The following is an 18,867-nucleotide window of genomic DNA, read 5'->3' on the forward strand; positions in this document are numbered from 1 at the left end:
CATGTAGCCAAACACAGCACCGCATCATCTGAGTGCCCAGGAAAAAGGAAGGAGGGAGAAGGAGGAAGGAAACGTGCAAACAAAAGAGGAGGAGATGTAAGCGCTTAATAAAAGTTCTGGAGGAACAAACACGGCCAAGAGAGAGAGAGAGAGAGAGAGCGGAGAGAGAGAAAAAACAAAACCAAAAACAAACTGTAGATGGTTTAGAAGATCATGGGTAAGAAGGAAAGCACGGGCAAAGAGAACGGCTCATTCACCGCACAGTGCTGTGATGGACAGGCATGGGAGAGCGCAGATGGACCATCGTACTGACAGATGGCTGGATGGCGGCAATGACACATCACGCTTCTGTGCAAACTGAGTGAGCGCTCGTTCGATTGGATGAAATGGTCAGGTGATGGAAGCCACTCATCACCGTGGTGACAGAGCTGCGTGTATGAGGACCTGTCTGCATTCTCTGTCCTGATGCAGTGGGGTGATGGTGGTGATGGTTGGGGTGATGTGGAGCGTGGGGGAGTCTGAAGTGGTTCTTTAGTTCTGCATCTGCTCAAAGAACTTGTAGGTGGGGTTCTCGTAGCCGTTCTGCTGCATCTTGGTGAGATGACGCTCCTCGGAGTCACTGCTGCATCCACCTGAAACAGAAAATGTTTTTCACTTTCACTAATTCGATTTTTAACAATTTTATGCCTTTAGGTTGATGATGATATATATATATATATATATATATATATATATATATCTCATTTGAAACACAATTAAATATCCTGTAATATATGTATATTGTTCAATTAAATATTAAGGATATTAATATTTTATTATATTAAAATATCCTAGATTTAAGCTAAATGCAAAAGTGGACATAATAACCTACTAGAGATCAAAACCAGATTTATTTTATTTTTTGTACTGTAACATTGTACAGTAAAGCATGTTGATGTTTATTCACGTAATATATATTTTTGATATATGGAATTTATTTATTTTTTTGCTCCGCAGATTCCAGATTTTCAAATGGTTGCATCTCGGCCAAATATTGGCCTAACAAACTATACATCAACGGAAAGCTCATTTATTCAGCTTTCAGGTGATGTATAAATCTCAAATTTAAAAACTGACACACGACTGGTTTTGAGGTCCAGGGTCACATTTGTAGATTGTATAATGTCGCTTTTTTTGTATAATGCAGAGTAATGATTTTTAAACTATGTAAAAACGCTTGAACTCAGAAAGAGCAATTTCTAGCGCATTAAATATTTTAGAGCCAGAAACAAATATCTCTCTTTAATATGTTTAATGTAATATACTGGTATTATTTTTTTATTACTCCCATGGAAAATATGTCGACTTTATATATGCTAAAAGTTTGTCTGAGAGTTTTCCTTTTGAATGAACTTTTTTTTTTTTTTTTTTGGTAATTTCAATTTAAAGAAAATTCACAGAAAATTTTTTTAGTTAGTTCCTGAGTGTCTTTTTCTCAAAAAATTCTTAAGGTTGCTTATAATATGCTGTGTCTCACCTCAATAACTCCATGATGAATGGAAGTGTACTGTTTCTTCCTGAGCATAACAAGAGTGATTACGATCACAGTAGCGATGACAACTCCACCCACCATCAGCCCAATGATCGCCCCTATTAGAGCCCATGTCTTCTGCAAGGAACATCTGATTCAACACAAACACAACCATTACTTAATACTCAATATAAGATGCATGTATTTTCTCTCTCTCTCTATATATATATATATATATATATATATATATATATATATATATAACAAATTTTTGAGTAAACTGTTGTACCAGTCTCTTGTCACGAACATCATAACCAGCGTTGTGCCTTTCTTCAATGTCCAGCCGAACCTTTGGAATCTCTAAAACCAACCACACGTATGAACACAAATCAGATAAATGATATTAAAGCAAAGCAAAGGGTGAAACTAACATATATATATACACTTACCGGGTCTCGTAGGCAGACCTCTTATCTGGAATTGGAGCCCAGGCATCTACGGGTTCAACTAGACAAGACAAAAACAGCCGCTCAGTAATGTTTCTGGTATTAGTTACACTATTGTTAAAAAAAGTTGGGGTTGGTAAAATTTTGAAAGGAATCTCGCAAGGTTGCATTAGTTTGTTTAAGAATACAGCAATAACAGTAAAAACAAATTGTAGTTAAAAAAATTCAATAGTTTTATTCAGTATTTTAACATATAATTTATTAAATGATGGCAAAGCTGAATTACTCCATTCATCAGTGTCACATTATTATTTAAACATCATTCTGATATGCTGATTTGGTGCTCAAGAAACATTTCTTATAATTATCCTCCGTTGGAAACCTCTGAGCTGCTTAACACTTTCGTGGAAACCATGATACATATTTTCATGATTCTTTGATGACTAAAAAAGTTCAAAAGAACAGCGTTCATTTGAAACGGAAATCTTTCAAATTGCTTGCTGTCACATTTGTTCAGATTTTTTGAATGAAGTGAATTCTTGAAATGGGCCTTTTTAAAAGTTTGCGGTTCAAAGGTTTACCATGGTTGTCAGTGTTGGCCTGGTTGAAGCTTTCGGGTGGATGAAGCCCAGGCCGTCCTGCTGCCGGTGGCAAGGTGTCCAGCGGGGTGGTGCTGTCCGGCAGGAGTCGTCGGCATCAGAGCCGCTGCCCCGTAGGCTCACCCCTCATCTTACTCTGGAGAGACGACAGCTGTTGGGTAATAACTTCAGCCTGGTCATGCTGAATCAGCAATGCTGGAGAAAGAAAGAAGAGAGACCTTAATCAACGATTTTCAACATTTCTTAAAACAGGTTTAAACATTTTCATTAGTGCTGTCATCAAAGGATTAATCACGTTCCAAAATAAAAGTTTTTGTTTACATAATTTATGTACAGTATATAGAAGCATGCTTTGCCACTTTAAATGCTTGTTGCGACTTTTAACCTAACAATTCAGCCTTTTTCTTAGAATTGCGTGATACAAACTCACACTTGCAAAGTCAGAATTGTGAAGTTCAAATTATATCATGCATAAATATATTTAATATATACAAATGTATTTTCAGCACGTTTACTTGAATTGTAGCATTACTAAATATCATTTCCACAGTTTACATATTATATAAAATGCTGCTGACAATATCAGGTTTTCATAAAATTATGAAACACCACTAATATGATAACAATAAATGTTTCTTTAGCCCCAAAATCAGCATATTAGAATGATTTCTGAAGGATTAGACTTATAATTCTCCCTCAAACTTTTAATAATTCCCATTTCAGAAAACACATTCCGTGGACAAGACTAAATAAACAGCCTCACACTCACCCACTTGGTCCTGGATTTCATTAGCCACCTCATGCACCTTGTAGAGATACCCCAAAGATTGGTCTACATGCGCTCTTCAATCACGCGCAGGTGGGTCATTACCTACGGCGCGAAAGTCAAACTGAATTCTGAAGTGCCAACACATTTTATGTCTGAAGTAGAAAAGAACAGCTTTGACCAACGACAAAAGGCAATGAATCTGAGAAGCCTTCTTGGGATCCACCTCTGTGACGATGCTCAAAGTGTTTGAGCCGCAGTGCTGCCTGTCCTTCTGCTCCGCTTCGTATGTACTTCTTCAACAGATTGAGGACCTGCCGAGGCTGTACGAGATGGAACTAAACGAGCTTTTTCTCGGTTAGCACAGATATTAGATTAGCAGAGGAGAGACATTTACTGTAACTTGCAAACAAATGATGCTAATTACTGCCGTAAAACACATTTGGAGCAGCATATGCCATTTCGCTTGTAGTTCAGCACTGTGGCTGTGAGCGAATACCCGAGGCTGGTCAGATTGCAGGGCGCTAAGGTAGCTTTTCCAGAGCCTGGCGCGGCGGTCGTTCAGCAGAGCTTCCACGCGCTGCCATGTGGAGTTTTACCAGCTGCTGCCTCTCCGGTCAGCTTCCTTCTCCAACGCTCCACCTTCTCCTGGAAGCGCTATAGAAACACACGAATCAACACACAAAGCCAGCAGCCATTTAATCCTGAAGTATAAAAAAAAACTGCGAGGCCTTTCAATCCCCTTGAAAATCCACAATCCTCCAGTTTAATGGGAACTGTACTGCATTGCTAAATCTGAATGCACTTGAACTGCAATCCTCGGTAAGTGCTTTATATAACAGATTCACAAATCGCTACATTATATGAACAATAAATGATGTTTACTCTTCACCGCTCATTGCTTTTGAATCATCAGCCAACATATCCCATTCACAATTATTAGGAGCTGAGAGGCTACCTGAATTATGGTCTTCTTATCAGCACGGGGAGGTTCTTCGCCTGTCTCTCTGCTCTCCTCCTCATTCTCTCATCCACCTGAACAGAGATAAGAGAAACCAAGGACACATCAAATGAATTCTGAACACTAATTAAAAAAACCATGCTACTTTTTGGACATGCACAATGGCAATCCATACTATAATTAGTGTTGTCAAATTATGAATCGTGATACAAAATAAAAAGTCGCTTACATAATAGATGTGTATTGTGTATTTTCATTTATGTATATATAGGCATACATACAGCATATATTTGGAAACTATTGGAAACTAATGTTTTATTTTTCAGTTAGCTTAAATATTTTACTAAAAATATGATGTAGATAAAGCCAGCTATTTATTACAAAAATGATTACTACAAGCTGTATAGTAAAATGGTTATTTAAAAAGGTAATTTACTGCAAAAAACATTTTTAAATCTACAGCTTTGGGACAAAATAAATACACTCACAAACACACTCATACTTACTTATCGACACATATATATACGAAATCCTATCAAATGCTTTTTATCACAACTGTCCAGCCCTACTAACACCTCCTTGTTTTTGTAAAGAACTTTGACTCACTGCAAATATATCACTCTACTCAGGTTACTCAGGTTATCACTCTACTACCCACTCCTGACATTTTATCTCTGTGTTTGGCCTCCAGGCTCTCCTTTGCCTTTGGAAGCGGGTGTGCTCATTCACGCCTCCTGAGCTTCCAGTAACCATCCACAGCATCAGCAGGGCTCGAGCCACAGTCGGCACTAAAGGGAAAGTGAGGAAGTCTTGTCTAGTTGAAGAAAAACTCCACATATATGAGGTCAGAGAATCTTTCCTCACGGCAAAGAGAGCAAAAGACTCCTGGGAAAGAACAGCTAGTTCAGGTGCAGGCTAAAATTAAGTTAGCAAAGACAGAAACATTTATAGATTGCCTTTACAAAGGTTGCTATATTGCATTTTTTAGGTGCGCTCAGAGAGTTAAGAGCTGTCATGCTGGAAAATCTTCAGTGTTGCACATTTGTGTACAGTGACCTCTAAAAGTATTTTGACACTTAAGATACTTAATAATATGTGAATATGACTGCATTTATTATAGGAAACACATACATATATATATATATATATATATATATATATATATATATATATATATATATATATATATATCTCAATAATGATAACCTAATTTACAATAATTTGCATCAATTAATAATTTGTAAGTATTTAAGTATTTTAAAAGGAGTTGAAAAAGACATGCAGATATGCTCTAATCAAAGCAAAATGTTTCGGTTTTAAACTGTATATTTACAGTAAATATTAAAATATAAAGTTATATATTTATAAATATACAGTTTTACAGTATCTGTTTTAAAACCTGAAAAATCAGATTTTTTGTAAACTGTTTAGCCTGATATTTTTATAACGCAAATGACATTTTTAAGTGTAGCATCGCTGCGGTTCAAATCCTTTTCTTTGTGCCACTGCAAGTGCGTGAGCTGTGATTTCATGTGCAGCAGCTCCCGTGAAGCTGCTGTGACACTTTCTGACAGCAAGTATGCGGAACAGCCAGACCCGCCATATGAGAATATGCCCTGTCAGGATGAGGCTGCCGCATAAGTCACTTTCCCACAGAGTCCAGCATTGTGGTTAACCGATGCGAAATCGCCCCACTGAACCGCTGCCACAGACTGGTCCCCGAATGACCAGCGGCTCGACTACAGCTCTATCACTGGTCCCACACAGAGATAAACGCAAACGAGAGAGAGAATGGGGAGGACATACAGAAATGCAGTGTTCAGCAGGTTAAGAAATACACTGACCTGGGACACTGAGATGCAGGTGTTCTCAAAAGGACAAACTTTCTAATTACATTTTTTTGCTTTTGCAAGGATGAGAACATTCAAAAAATTCTGCAATATTCTGTTATATGTCATTCAGAGCATTTGTGGGACTATTAATAAAGACAATAATCATCCAATGACTGTCTGGAACTATCTGAAATCTATCCAGGTGTGTTGTTGTAATATATATATATATTTACTTATTTAATTAAAATAGTACACATTAAATACATAGCTGTCTAGGTGTTGATGCTGATTTAAAATGTGATGTTTTTTAAACACCGCTTTAGCAATAATTTTATCTGCAGATTCAGGAGACTACAGATGGAGAGTTAAAGAAAGCCTTGAGGCTCAGAACGCTCTGTAGGAAATGATACAGCAGGAGGTTAAACTAAAAGAACAAGACGCACTGGCCTATACAGTCACCTCCACACCAGACCTGTAATCCATGCGAGCCTAGTGCATCCAGCCATCTGCTGAGCTTGTGAGTTTGGCACAAACGGGCGTAAAGAAAGGAGAAGAGATAGATGCGTTGTTAGCAGAGAGATGAACTTCCTCTCAGGAGACGCTTGACTTACACACGCTATTGCTGCTGCAGACAGCCATGCAGCACTCCTCAGATTCAAAGGCACTGCGGTTACCCAACACAGCCCCAAACATGAAGGGGCGATCGCCTACGTCCTGCGCCACAAAATACTTCAGCGGATAGTTTATATGGCAATTTCCGACTGACTGTGGGGCCTCCATGTACATCATTGATGGGAAGAGACACTCCAGTGGATTTGTTTAAGTGTTGTTGATGTGTGAGGTTTGCTCTGGTTTTGCCCATTAAAAAGAACTCCACATTGGCAGTTCAAACTTTTGAAATGCCACAGGATATCATCAGTATTCACAGAAACTGATGTCTGTAAATGTGCTACTGAAATGTATAACGCCAACAGCATATGGATGGTGCATACAGAAATCTCACCTCACAATCTCCCTCTATAGACTTTGCTGTGGTAGTGGTGGTGGTTGTCATATGGCAATGTTGAGGTCTGCTCACCTGGTGTCTTGTCTTCATCAGTAGTGTCCCACTCGCCATCTCTTCGGCCGCCATCATCTTCACCATCACCATCTTCACCATTATCCCCCTGACTTCCTCTTCCTCATTGTTGATATATCCTCATCATCCCTCAGTCACAGCAGGCTCAGGTTTGAAAGTCGGGCCTGTTCTTTCAGTATGCTGTGATGCAAAATGCATTAAGAGATGATGCCAAATACATTTCTGAGACTACACTAGAAGATATTAGACTCAAAATAATTTACAATCTAGAATTTAATCCAGACAAGAACATAAAAAAATCTTAACTTATGTGAGACTTAAATGTGAAATATTTATGAAAATATTTACTTCTTAAGTCACTTTTTCAACTATTTACTTTTAATTATTAACCTTGGCTGGTTATATCTACTTCACTTAAAACACAAATATAACATATAGCAAAATAGAATAATAAAAAATATAATATCTTATAATATTATTAATAAAATTTGCATATTAATTATTTTTATATTGTATTATTACAACTCTACATAAAAGCCCAAATAATATATGTCAATATAAATTGTAAAATACATTTAAAATAAGTAACTTATTTTGTGCCAATTTTCATATATTTTATTATATATGTTGTCCATAAAATATTTGCACTGAAAACATTTTTTGCATTTATTCATATTTGGGATTAATCATCCAAATGCATTACTAATCCAAACTAAATGTATGGACTTTTAAAAATATATTTGCTAAGTATTTTGGTATTTGAAAGTGGAATATATTTTCTTTTTAAAAAATATTTAGCACTGTTTCCAGCCTATATTTAGCATGCATTCTGGACCCTCAAAGTATGTTTTTTTTTACAGAGGATGCCATTCATCTTTCCCAAATCCAGCTGGAGAACATAATCATCAGATTTTACAGAAGCAGCTCAAATGCTGCAGTTCCTAAAGCAAGCAGATGAAAGAGTGCATAGTAAATAATATAGGTATAATTTCTAGCTATAGTTTATAACATGTTAAGCTAACTGTCAGTGAAAGACAGTGTCAGCAAGAGAAGATTGTGATGAAACGCTTGTGTTTGTGTACCTGCTGGCCAGCATACTCGGCCTCCGCGCCACTTCACCACCACATCTGGAGGCTGCCTCCCTCCTGCTCCCTCGCTGTCTCAACTCCTTCTGCTCCTCCATGGCAGCAGCACACAAACTCCACACCCACGGAAACGGTCGATGTCGCACGGCAGCGGCATGCCCGTGAGTCATGGAGATTCATGGAACGATCGCCCGCTGCAGGACTGCAGAGGCAGCCACAGGAAACAAGCGTGGAGTGAGAATGAAGCAGGAGAGGTATAGGGCGTGCTGAGTCATCATACAGCTATAAGTAGAAACGCTCTTGTGGCTAGAGATGAATTATAACATCCTATTCAATCTTAATTCGCCAGCGGCATTATTGAACATGCAAATAAGATTTATATATTTGGATATTTTAGTTAAAAACTGAAAAAAAGCATACAAGCCATAGCATAAATGTCTTATCAGAAGCACGTCATTCCGGCAGAATAAAATACAGCGCCAGTGTGGCTTTGAAAACACATGTGGTGTGACCTCTGACCTCTTTGGCCACTGTGTGTGCCAGTGCAGATGACTCTGCACATGTCCATTCGCTCCTGCGTGGAACTTGCATTTATCTGGGACGGCGGAGGGCATCAGCTGACAACCCCAACTAATAAAGAAAGCGAAACATTCAGCCTCTCAGGCGCTGAGATAAGATTTCTTCTGATATGTACCTTGAGGGTAAAATGTCCTGTGCAAAGGTTATGTTTTGATGAAAGCGATCTGATCTGATTGCCAAGGATGATAGGAAATCACACAACAGCCACGTTAAAAGCATTTAGTCTAACATTCCACAAATCCAGGTTAATACCCCAGGAGTGGCGGAGTACTCTGATGTAAGCGTCACGCTGAAGGATAGTCTTTATGTAAAACAAGCATACGCACTCCAGGCAGCGTGTAGGGGATCACAATGCGCGTGTGATCATGCACACTGGTGACGACCCATTTTGCACCAGTTCTGGATGCTGACAGGGTTGGTTAGCCTCCACCACGTTAGCGTGATCTGGAGGTCTGGGTATACCTGTGGAGTCAAGACGGGCGTGCAATTACTAGATGATGTTAAACAGAAAACAGAAAAGCCATTGGCAACCCATTTTACTTTCATAATCTGACCTATTTCTGAGCAAACAGGTTATAATGTATTGAGAAAAAAAAAGATCCCTTGATTTCATACAATGGGAAGTTAGAATACATATCAGAATGTGGAAAATATAAATGTTATATATAAGTATAAATGTAAAAGTGATGTGCTGAATTAAAATTAGGCTGAACATCATTTTAAATCAACTTACTATCACCATTCAGCATTTAAAAAAATCCAGCCACACTTTATTTTAAGTTGTCCAATTTTAACCATTAACAAACCATTAATCAGTGACTTTTATTCAATAAACTGCTCATTTGCTGCTTGGCTGATAGTAGCAAGGAAGCATTGTTAAGTTTGAGAATTGCAAGATTAGATGTCAAATATGGTCATGCACAATATGTGCTTCATAAGAACTAATAAACAGACAATATGTTAATAATAGACATGTAAATAAGCAACTAGTTAATAGAGAGAATTGGTCTCTAAAAATTGACAATTCAATCTGTTTTCTCACAATCAAACCTCAGACTTTGTGGCTGTACATTTCTCATTGCACAGTAAGTCAATGTAATGTGTAAAATAAGAGGAATGTGAGTTCTGACAATTAAATATAGCTAAAATAGTATTATTGTTTAGAATTAATTTAAAAGACCAGTTTTCTAATTTGTAATTTGTAATTACATTTTAAATGTCATTTATTTCTATCCAAAACCTACACTAATTTGCTGAATTTGTGCTCAAGAATCATTTCACTTTTTACTATAATTATTGTTAAAAACGATTTTGTTCCTTTCTTAATATTTTTTACGACAACTAAAAATAGAACAGCATTAAAATAGAAATCTCTTGTAACATTACATAAATGCTCTAATCGTAAGCATTTGTATACGTATCATAGATGAACAGAAGTATTCCACTTTAGAATGGTATGAAGTATATTGACGCTTGTACTGGCTATCATCCACATTGCATATCTAAATAACATCATCAGCCATTGAAAAATTCAAAATTAATAGAACTTGATGTGCTTATGTAATGCTCAGAAGGCCCTTCATTATTAATTACTGTGACTTTCACTATATAATTGACTTTAATTACTAAAGTAGTCACGATACAATATCAGCTAACAATCTGTGTAACTATTGACAAGTAACACAGACACTGCAGAACTCACTTTTCATTTTTTTTTGTAATATCTTTTCTCTCATTACCTCTTGGCAGTACTGAAGGATGCCTCTTTGGTGCCGATGCAAGAGGCCTTTGGTGCCAGTTGGATCCGGCTCCCACTTCTACCTGGATGTTGATATGCATGCTGAGGTTCCCACAAAACATGGCCACCTGGGGTTCATGCCAACAAGCCTACCGAGTCATCCGATGCACACCTGCCAACAGCACAATTCCAGTGGTAACATGAGAAACCATTATCACATGTTTGCATGATCTTCAGCCGTCTTCATGCGGGTGGGCTTTTATCAGCAAATATTAATATATACGATCAACTTTCATTAACTTTCGTTAGTTCATCAGCTTATCATTGAAGTAATCAGATCATATTTTCTTTTTAATTGACGGTCCAAATTACAATCTGATTTATTGGACAAAGAAAGGATGACAATGTCCAAAGAGGAAAACGGTTTGGAAAGAACAGGATTCAACAAATATGATTCAATACTGCACCAAACGTTGTCCTTCAACTAGCCAAAACAGAGAGCTCAATTAGATACACGCATATTGAAAAAAACATATTGAAAAACGCTAGGTTGTGAGTTCTTAGTATGCATATAGGATTATTATTGTACTGTTTCATTTATGCTGTTGCTAGCAATATTCAAATTATACCAGAGCTTTTGGGGCAGAAGTACATCTTTGAAGCCATGGTATTAATTAAAATACATGCTATATACTGGTATTAAATAAAATATATAGTGTATGCAAATTTATGTGTTATTCAATATATACTAATTATAATTAATCCTGTAAAAGTTTAGGATCTGTAAGATTTTTGTATGTTTTCTGAAAAAGAATCATCTTCTATGCTAAGCAAGGCTGAGTTTGTGTTCAAAAACAACAACAACAGTAAAACAATAATATCTGAATATTATTAAAATTTTAAAGAACTGTTTTACATTTCAATATACTTTAAAATTTGTTTTATTAATGTACTGACAAAGCTGAATTTTCAGCAGCCATTACTCCAACTTTCTGTGTGTCACATGATCATTCAGAAATCGTTTCAAATATATTATATTTATATTATATCATATAAATATATTATATTTACTACAATAAATGTTTTTTTTTCAGGATACATCTGACACATTGCATACATTTTCCAGGATTCACTGTTGACTACAAAGTTCTATTAAAAGAACATCTATTTGGATTTTTGTGTAAGTTTTACTGTCCTTTTGATCAATTTAATGCATCCTTGCTAAAAAAAAAATATTAATTTCTTAAAAACAAGCAATCTTACTATCTCAAACTTTTGAATGGTAGGCTACAGTTTTCTTAATTTGCTACACGTTAATATTTAATTCATGATAACCAAGGAGAGTTTGTTTTTCATCCATACTATGCCATTCGCCATGATCACATAGTAAGTTGACTATATATATATATATATATATATATATATATATATATATATATATATATATATATATATATATATATATATATATATATATATATATATATATATTTATTCTTGAAATTTATGCATTCTTTCTCACTAAAGCTCAACATAAAATGGAAAAAAAACTCAACTGTTAAAAAAACTCTCTATATCTGCAAATGCTTATGAACGTAATATTAATCAGTTTAAGAGTCACGCATGCCAGTTGCATGAATGTACAACATGAAACCCTACAGCTCTCTTTACTTCAGAATTAAAGCCTTAATCTCTTGAAGTGGATGAGAAGATATTTAAATATAAAAGAAAAAGATAAATATAAATATATGAAAAACAAGTACATGCTTTCTATGTAAGGTTTTTTGAGGTCCTGAAATTACGGAAGACTTAAAAAAAAAACATATTCAGAAGACATTCAATCGTATAAACTAAGTCAGTGAGGAAAGAGAGGAGGGGACAGGGAGAAGAATGGCTGTCCTCTCTTTGTATGTCTTTGGCCTGGCCTCGACTCTAGTGTGTCACAAAGGTTCCATAACTAGACCCACTGAATCTATTCAACTGGAGCTGAGGAATTATGGGACTGCTGTGTTTTCCCCTTTAGTCCTGAATAATAACAAATAGTGAAGAAGCTATATACAGCCAGTTGTCTAAAAGATGCAATCTGTCCTACTAGATCGATAGATTGATAAATAGACAGACATACAGATAGATCCTTTCTCTACCTCTTTAACAAATGCTTTGGGTGGCTATGGTGCAACAAAACATCCCTCTGAAGGTGAGTAATTTAAAACAGAATACTGTAACTACGCTGGTCGTAGTACAGAAGTTAGTTTCAGGAAAAACATATGCTAGACAATAAAATGGTTTTGAAGAATGATCCGATTTTTAGCTTATAGATCAACATTACGTGCTGTTTGGATGGGATTTATTACTAATACGCTTATTAATGTGTGATATATGAAATGCTTCCAATATTGGATACAGCGCTGAACTGATCATACAGCTCAATCATCCAAGCTAATATCAATCTCCCAAAAATAGGTTGTCATAGCAGCTCTATCCACATTAGTGCACCCATCAAAATGAAAAGTGCAGCTTTCAAGAGCCATCTCAGCCTGGCTTCATCTTTAAGGCTGTCAAAATCAATGAGCCAATTTTTTGTACTCGTGACACTCAAAGACATAATTTAAAACTCAACACGCAGAATATTGCCCTGGAGCATTTCTGAGCCAAACAAAGGAAGCCTCCTTTTTTAGACGGTGAGGCTGACTGAAAACACGATTTACTCACCCAGTAAGCTAAACTCAAGCTAATGGAGCTTTCAGGCAAAACAGTTTGCTCATGGTTGCGGGTGGGACTGGTGCAGGAGGTGATAAGCCACAAACTCCCCAAAGCTTGTTTTATGGCACGCGAAATACAAGTCAGCACCTTTAATGAAAAAAATCTTGAGGGGTCTTATTTCTTTGCAGCGTGTCAGTGCAAATTCTACTGGTGACTTCATAAGGGGTCGGTTTCTAAGAAACTCAAATGTAGTCGCATTCACAATTGACGATCCTTCTGTACAATTGCTGATTTGAATTTCAGTGAATGTGTAGAGAGTAGATGATCTCAAAGCTATCATTACACGGAAGGTTATTTACCTTTAAGATTTCATATGGTTAAGGTGTCTGACGTGGTTAATCAATAATAAGTAAAAACATAACATATATACTCATTTGTTGTAATGGTGCATGGCCTATCATCTACATGCGAGCAGACAGAGCTTGAGATAGTGTCCCACCTTTTGCAGCTCTGACATTGGCATATGATTGCAAAACAAACCTGAAACAAGAACTTTCTATAACGTCACGTAATGTAATCACACAATAAAAATAACCATGGTAGAGGGGAACTCATAAGCTGAGATCTGTGTAACTAAAAATTAAAACACAACAGTAGAACAACTTTCTTTCAGGAGGGCTTCCATTGATAATGCGACCAAAAGTACATGTGATATCGTGGGGACTGGAACTTTTGTAGCATAAACTGAAATAATAAAAGTCTGCAAAGATTACTTAATTATGTTGTTTTCCATTCAATAGGGGCTACACAATTCTGGTTCTTATTTGCACCTGAGTTACATGCACACATGCATGTAAGTGAAAAGAGAATACCCACATGTAGGCCTATATAGAAATGCAAAGCAGCATTAAGAATCTCATCTTTATTTGTTAATCGCATCTGGTGTGATAAAAAATACTTGGTCATAACGGGCACTCCATTATAAAAATAAGCTGCGCGTGCAACGCTGTTTGTGGGCAAAGGAGACAGGTTAAATCCATCCAGAGCGGATCTTTGCCTTTACGCCGTTTGGATAAAAATGAAATGCCGCAGTTCACTGACGCCATCTTATTTGGTCAACCAACATATCTTTTAAATAATTTCAAAATCTCTCCACCATTAACTAGTCCTACGGCATTAATGCATTTTAATGACTGGTCCCCACGCAGCAAAACAAACTCCTTCACAAAACACCCGTGTGGAATATTTAGATGCGCAAAAGGCGCCGCAGAGGAAACGATTTTCCTGTGATGCTCGAACGGGTTGGCGAGGGCTCGCCGGGCTGCTGCCAAGGCATTTATTCGCCCAAAATGGAGCAACGCGATCCCGCCAACTGGCCGTAAGGGTCGGCCGCTTTATTTTGTATAAAAACATATGACGCCAGCGTTGAACGCGTTCTTTAAAACATTTCTGACAAAGAGCCGCTCAGTCATCAGTGTTTATACATGATTTCCCACCAGCCGCATCCAAATGGCACGAGTTCGTGCGCCTCCCTGATCTGTCGTGTATTCGCTCAAAACTCAAAAATATACCGGGTGTAGCGACTTCAAAACCCGCCATATCAGTACTTTCCCAGCGTGCGGTTATTTGCATTACACGCACGTCCTTTCGAATCCGATTGCTTTCTTAAGTGTGGCTGTGAGCAAATGACTCGCATGTAACAAAACAAGGCACGTTTTTCTATAGGGGTGCCGTCAGGAGGAAACGCACGTCTTTTCTAAGTGATGCGCATTTACTTTCCTGAGCCACAGTTATGCCTGGAAATCGGTGGAAACCGAGCTGATCCTGGCCTAAACACCAGTAGCCTCCACCTAACACTCTTTGAATGATTTAAATAATAACGATGGAAGACAAATCCATCGCAGCAGAAATAACCACGATCCCCTGGAATACGCCACTGATAATCCTGCAGCGCTCAAAATGTCTGTCTGCATCCGTGTCATGCCCCGCTTCGCGTCTCCTCTCTTCTTCGCCCCAGGCCATCCTCTTTGTGCAGTATGGAGGAGAATCAAGCCCTTCTCCATTACAATCACTGTTCTTACCTCGATGGCGAGTGATACAGATCGTCAGCATTAGCAGCAGGAATACCGCTGCATGGTCCATACCTATGGCCGTGTTTCCCAAACGCAGCACGTCCTGATGGATAAACGTCCGAGCGGATCGGTGGGTTTTCGTGTCGATCTTCTGCTCCGTTCTCTGCACGTCTGCAGTTCTGATGAAGTTGGTGAGATCGCGCGACTGCACACAGCTGCTCCAGTGAAAGTCGGGCTGACCACACGTCTGGAGAGCGCGCGAGAGACCGGAGTTGTGGATCGAAGCTGGTCAGTGAGAAAACCGCAGAATCCATCAAAACGCTCAATGAAGGAACCGCGAGCATTTTAGTTTAACACCTTTTAGATATAATAACTACGCATGATAAACAAAGACAACTGTTCATGCAAAACACACAAAACAAAAACAACAAACAAACAAACAAAACAAACATGGTATCCACACTTTACTAGTTACTAATAAACCATGGTTAATTTTTGCAATGGGAAGAATTGGCTACATGCATATAAGCGGTATACACTTAATAATACAATTTATTAATACATGATTAACAATTCTCAATATTAAAATATTTGTATGGGTAAAATTTCTGCCCTATTTTTTGCCCCTGTATATACAATCGAGACTTAGATTTACAGAAAATAAAGAGAAAAGGACTAGAAAACAAAATAAATTGTGGCGTAAAAGGGACTAAAGTCCTGCAGCGCCATCTTGTGGAATTAATGTATTAATCTACTTGAAAATTACTTGTCCAGTCTGAGATTTTTGTTTTTTAACGTTGCTTAACGAACAGTAGACGCGTCAGATGCAAATCCATGCATGCTATGTATTCCATGTCTCTCTTTCAGGTAATTGCATACTATAAACCCACGAATTTATCAGTTACACCTTGAGAAAGTCCATGTGAATGCCAAGTCCGTCAAACTGTGGTTAAAACGGAAATTGCGTTACGCGAACGGAAATAGAGCCTGCAGGTAGATATAGGTAAATGTTATTTTAATTTTTCTTTTCATTTGAGAGGTTACGAGTTCTAGCGTGCCTCACATTCTTCAAAAAACGTTTGTCTTGACTTAATTTGACCGTACTTTGGCATTGCTATGTTCTGGTGATCGTGAAAGAAATGCTTAAGACATTTAAAAATTTAAGATTATTTTACAACAACAGCCGTTTTAACATGCGGCGCACGTTTAATATATGTTGTAACGATAAAATGTAACTTATCTAAACACTTCGTGTGAAATTAATGTCTTATCAAATAAAATGAACAACTAAAATGTATTAGTTGACTAAATTAATCTAACAGGTAAATGATCTGGATTTGAATCAGAAGAAAATCCGCACTGACTTTTGCCATTGCTCGTATTCTTTTAGGTATTTTTATATAGGTTATTTTTATATAGGGCAATAAACTGCGCCCCAGCATTGGCTGCCCACTGCATGCATGTTGACTTAATTTTTAGATGATAAAACTAAAAAATATGATAATGCAGATGACAATTGTAGATTTAATTCTGAATCTACACTAACATTAAACTTCATGCATTTTCTTTAAACCTTCTTGGATATAATAACTGCAAATTTAGCCAAATTAAAGATACACTGTGCATGAATTTGCATTCAATCATTTTAGCATCATTAATGACCTCATGTTTAATAATGATTATAATAAAATACTGATCATTGAAAAATGTAAAAAGGAGAATGATTAGTAATTGTTCGTAATTGGTCTCCGTTTAATCTGCTTTTCCTCAAAATTTTTATACAGTGGTACTGTCACGTGATGAAGGGTCTGAGGCGTAAGTGATCCACAGCAGGCTTTTATTAAAGGAAAATATGTCAAAACAGGAAGGCGCCAAACAGGGCAAAACAGGAATATCAGAGGTAAGGTACAGTAAAATCCAGAGACAGTGTGGCCAGCCAGCAGCAAACAATCACAGAATCAGAAGACAAGGCAGGGTCAAAAACCAGATAAACAAGAACTTGGAAAAATACCTGATACTAGGAACAACAAACAAAAGATGCAATGCAACTGCAGGTGAGTGGTTTGCATAGTTTTTATAGTCCTGGAACAGAAGTAGCAGCAGAGGAGTGATCGCAGATCACCCAGGGTAAGAGCTCTCTGCTGGCTTGGTGACAGGTACAGTATCGCATGATTTGTAGGTTGGTGGCCCATTAGTTCACATTTTGTACTCATGTGATTCTCCTGAAAAGAAATGTATGCAGTACACTTATACATTTATTATTAGGAGAACTTCTTGCGCCTCCAACTGACAGCACCGCTTTGCTTAAGATATTGCACGTGCCACAATATGCGGTGATATATCAGAGTTCAAAAGAGGATAAATTGTTGGTGCACGCATTTGGCTGGCGCGCATCTGTGACTCCGGACAGCAAGTCTTGTGATGTGCTAAGATCCACGGTATCCAGGGTAATGTCAGCACACCACCAAGAAGGGGACGAATCCACATCCAACAGGAGTAACCTGATGCGAGGCTTGTCTGAAGTACGTCCAGGTGCTAAGCTGATTCTCATCCAAAAACATAAAACCACAGCTGTCCAGGTCACTCAGAATGAAATGCAAACTCCCCAACTCTCCTGTTTTCCACCCAAACCTCACTGGCGCTCCACAGGTCAGTATATATGGTCATTAGTTATAGCCAACCTTTCATCAATAGTGCCAATGCCACAAACGTCAGCTCTGAATGGTGCCAGTACGTATTGTTCTCTCTGATGAGTCCACATCCTTCTCATCTCTTTCCTACATCCGGGAAGAGTTACGTGTGTGGCTAAAGCCCTGAAGAAACGTAGACCACCCAGACTGAAGCATAAAGAATCAGTGATGATTTGGGGCTGCAATATCGGCATTCCCTAGACCTATACTTATGAGGCTTCCAGAATGGCTCAGATCCTTCTGTGCACCTGCAGGACACCATCTGTTATCTCTTAAGACGGACTGATGCTGTAGCAATTTATTAATGAATTATTGTGGTCTAAAACCAGGTATGTTTCAGTTTCATTGTTCAAACCCCGTATGTATGTATGTATATATATACAGAAAAAAATGGTAACACTTTCTGACTGGCTGACAGAAATGAATCTTCCATTTATAAGGCTTTTAAATTTATAATATCTTATATAAGTGATGTACTTCTACACTTTTAACATAACATACTTTTAAACTTTAATTCATCAGTTCAATTAAAATAATAGTAATACACAATTAGGGAATAAAGAAGTTACATTTCAAATTAATCAGCATCAATTTACTGCTGCACAGTACAGAAGAGCGAATACAATACGGCAGATTTTAGCAAGACTCGTATTAATGCAAGTTTTTGAATATAGAAATGTAAGAATATAGAAACTGATTAAATGACTCAATTTATACTTTATAAACAAAACTGAAAATACCCAGTAGGAGTGCAATAAGTCACTGTCTTTGTCACTAACGCCGTATTCAATCGATTCTTCAAATGGCC

General features: G+C 37.5%; 1 pseudogene; it reads right to left on the minus strand.

Annotated features, from left to right (window-relative positions):
• Positions 1 to 396: 396 nt before the first annotated feature.
• LOC122351714 overlaps positions 397 to 18,867 on the minus strand; it is a 39,082-nt pseudogene continuing 20,611 nt past the window's right edge.

The sequence above is a fragment of the Puntigrus tetrazona genome, chromosome 9 (assembly GCF_018831695.1).
Source record: "Puntigrus tetrazona isolate hp1 chromosome 9, ASM1883169v1, whole genome shotgun sequence".
Lineage (NCBI taxonomy): Eukaryota > Metazoa > Chordata > Actinopteri > Cypriniformes > Cyprinidae > Puntigrus > Puntigrus tetrazona.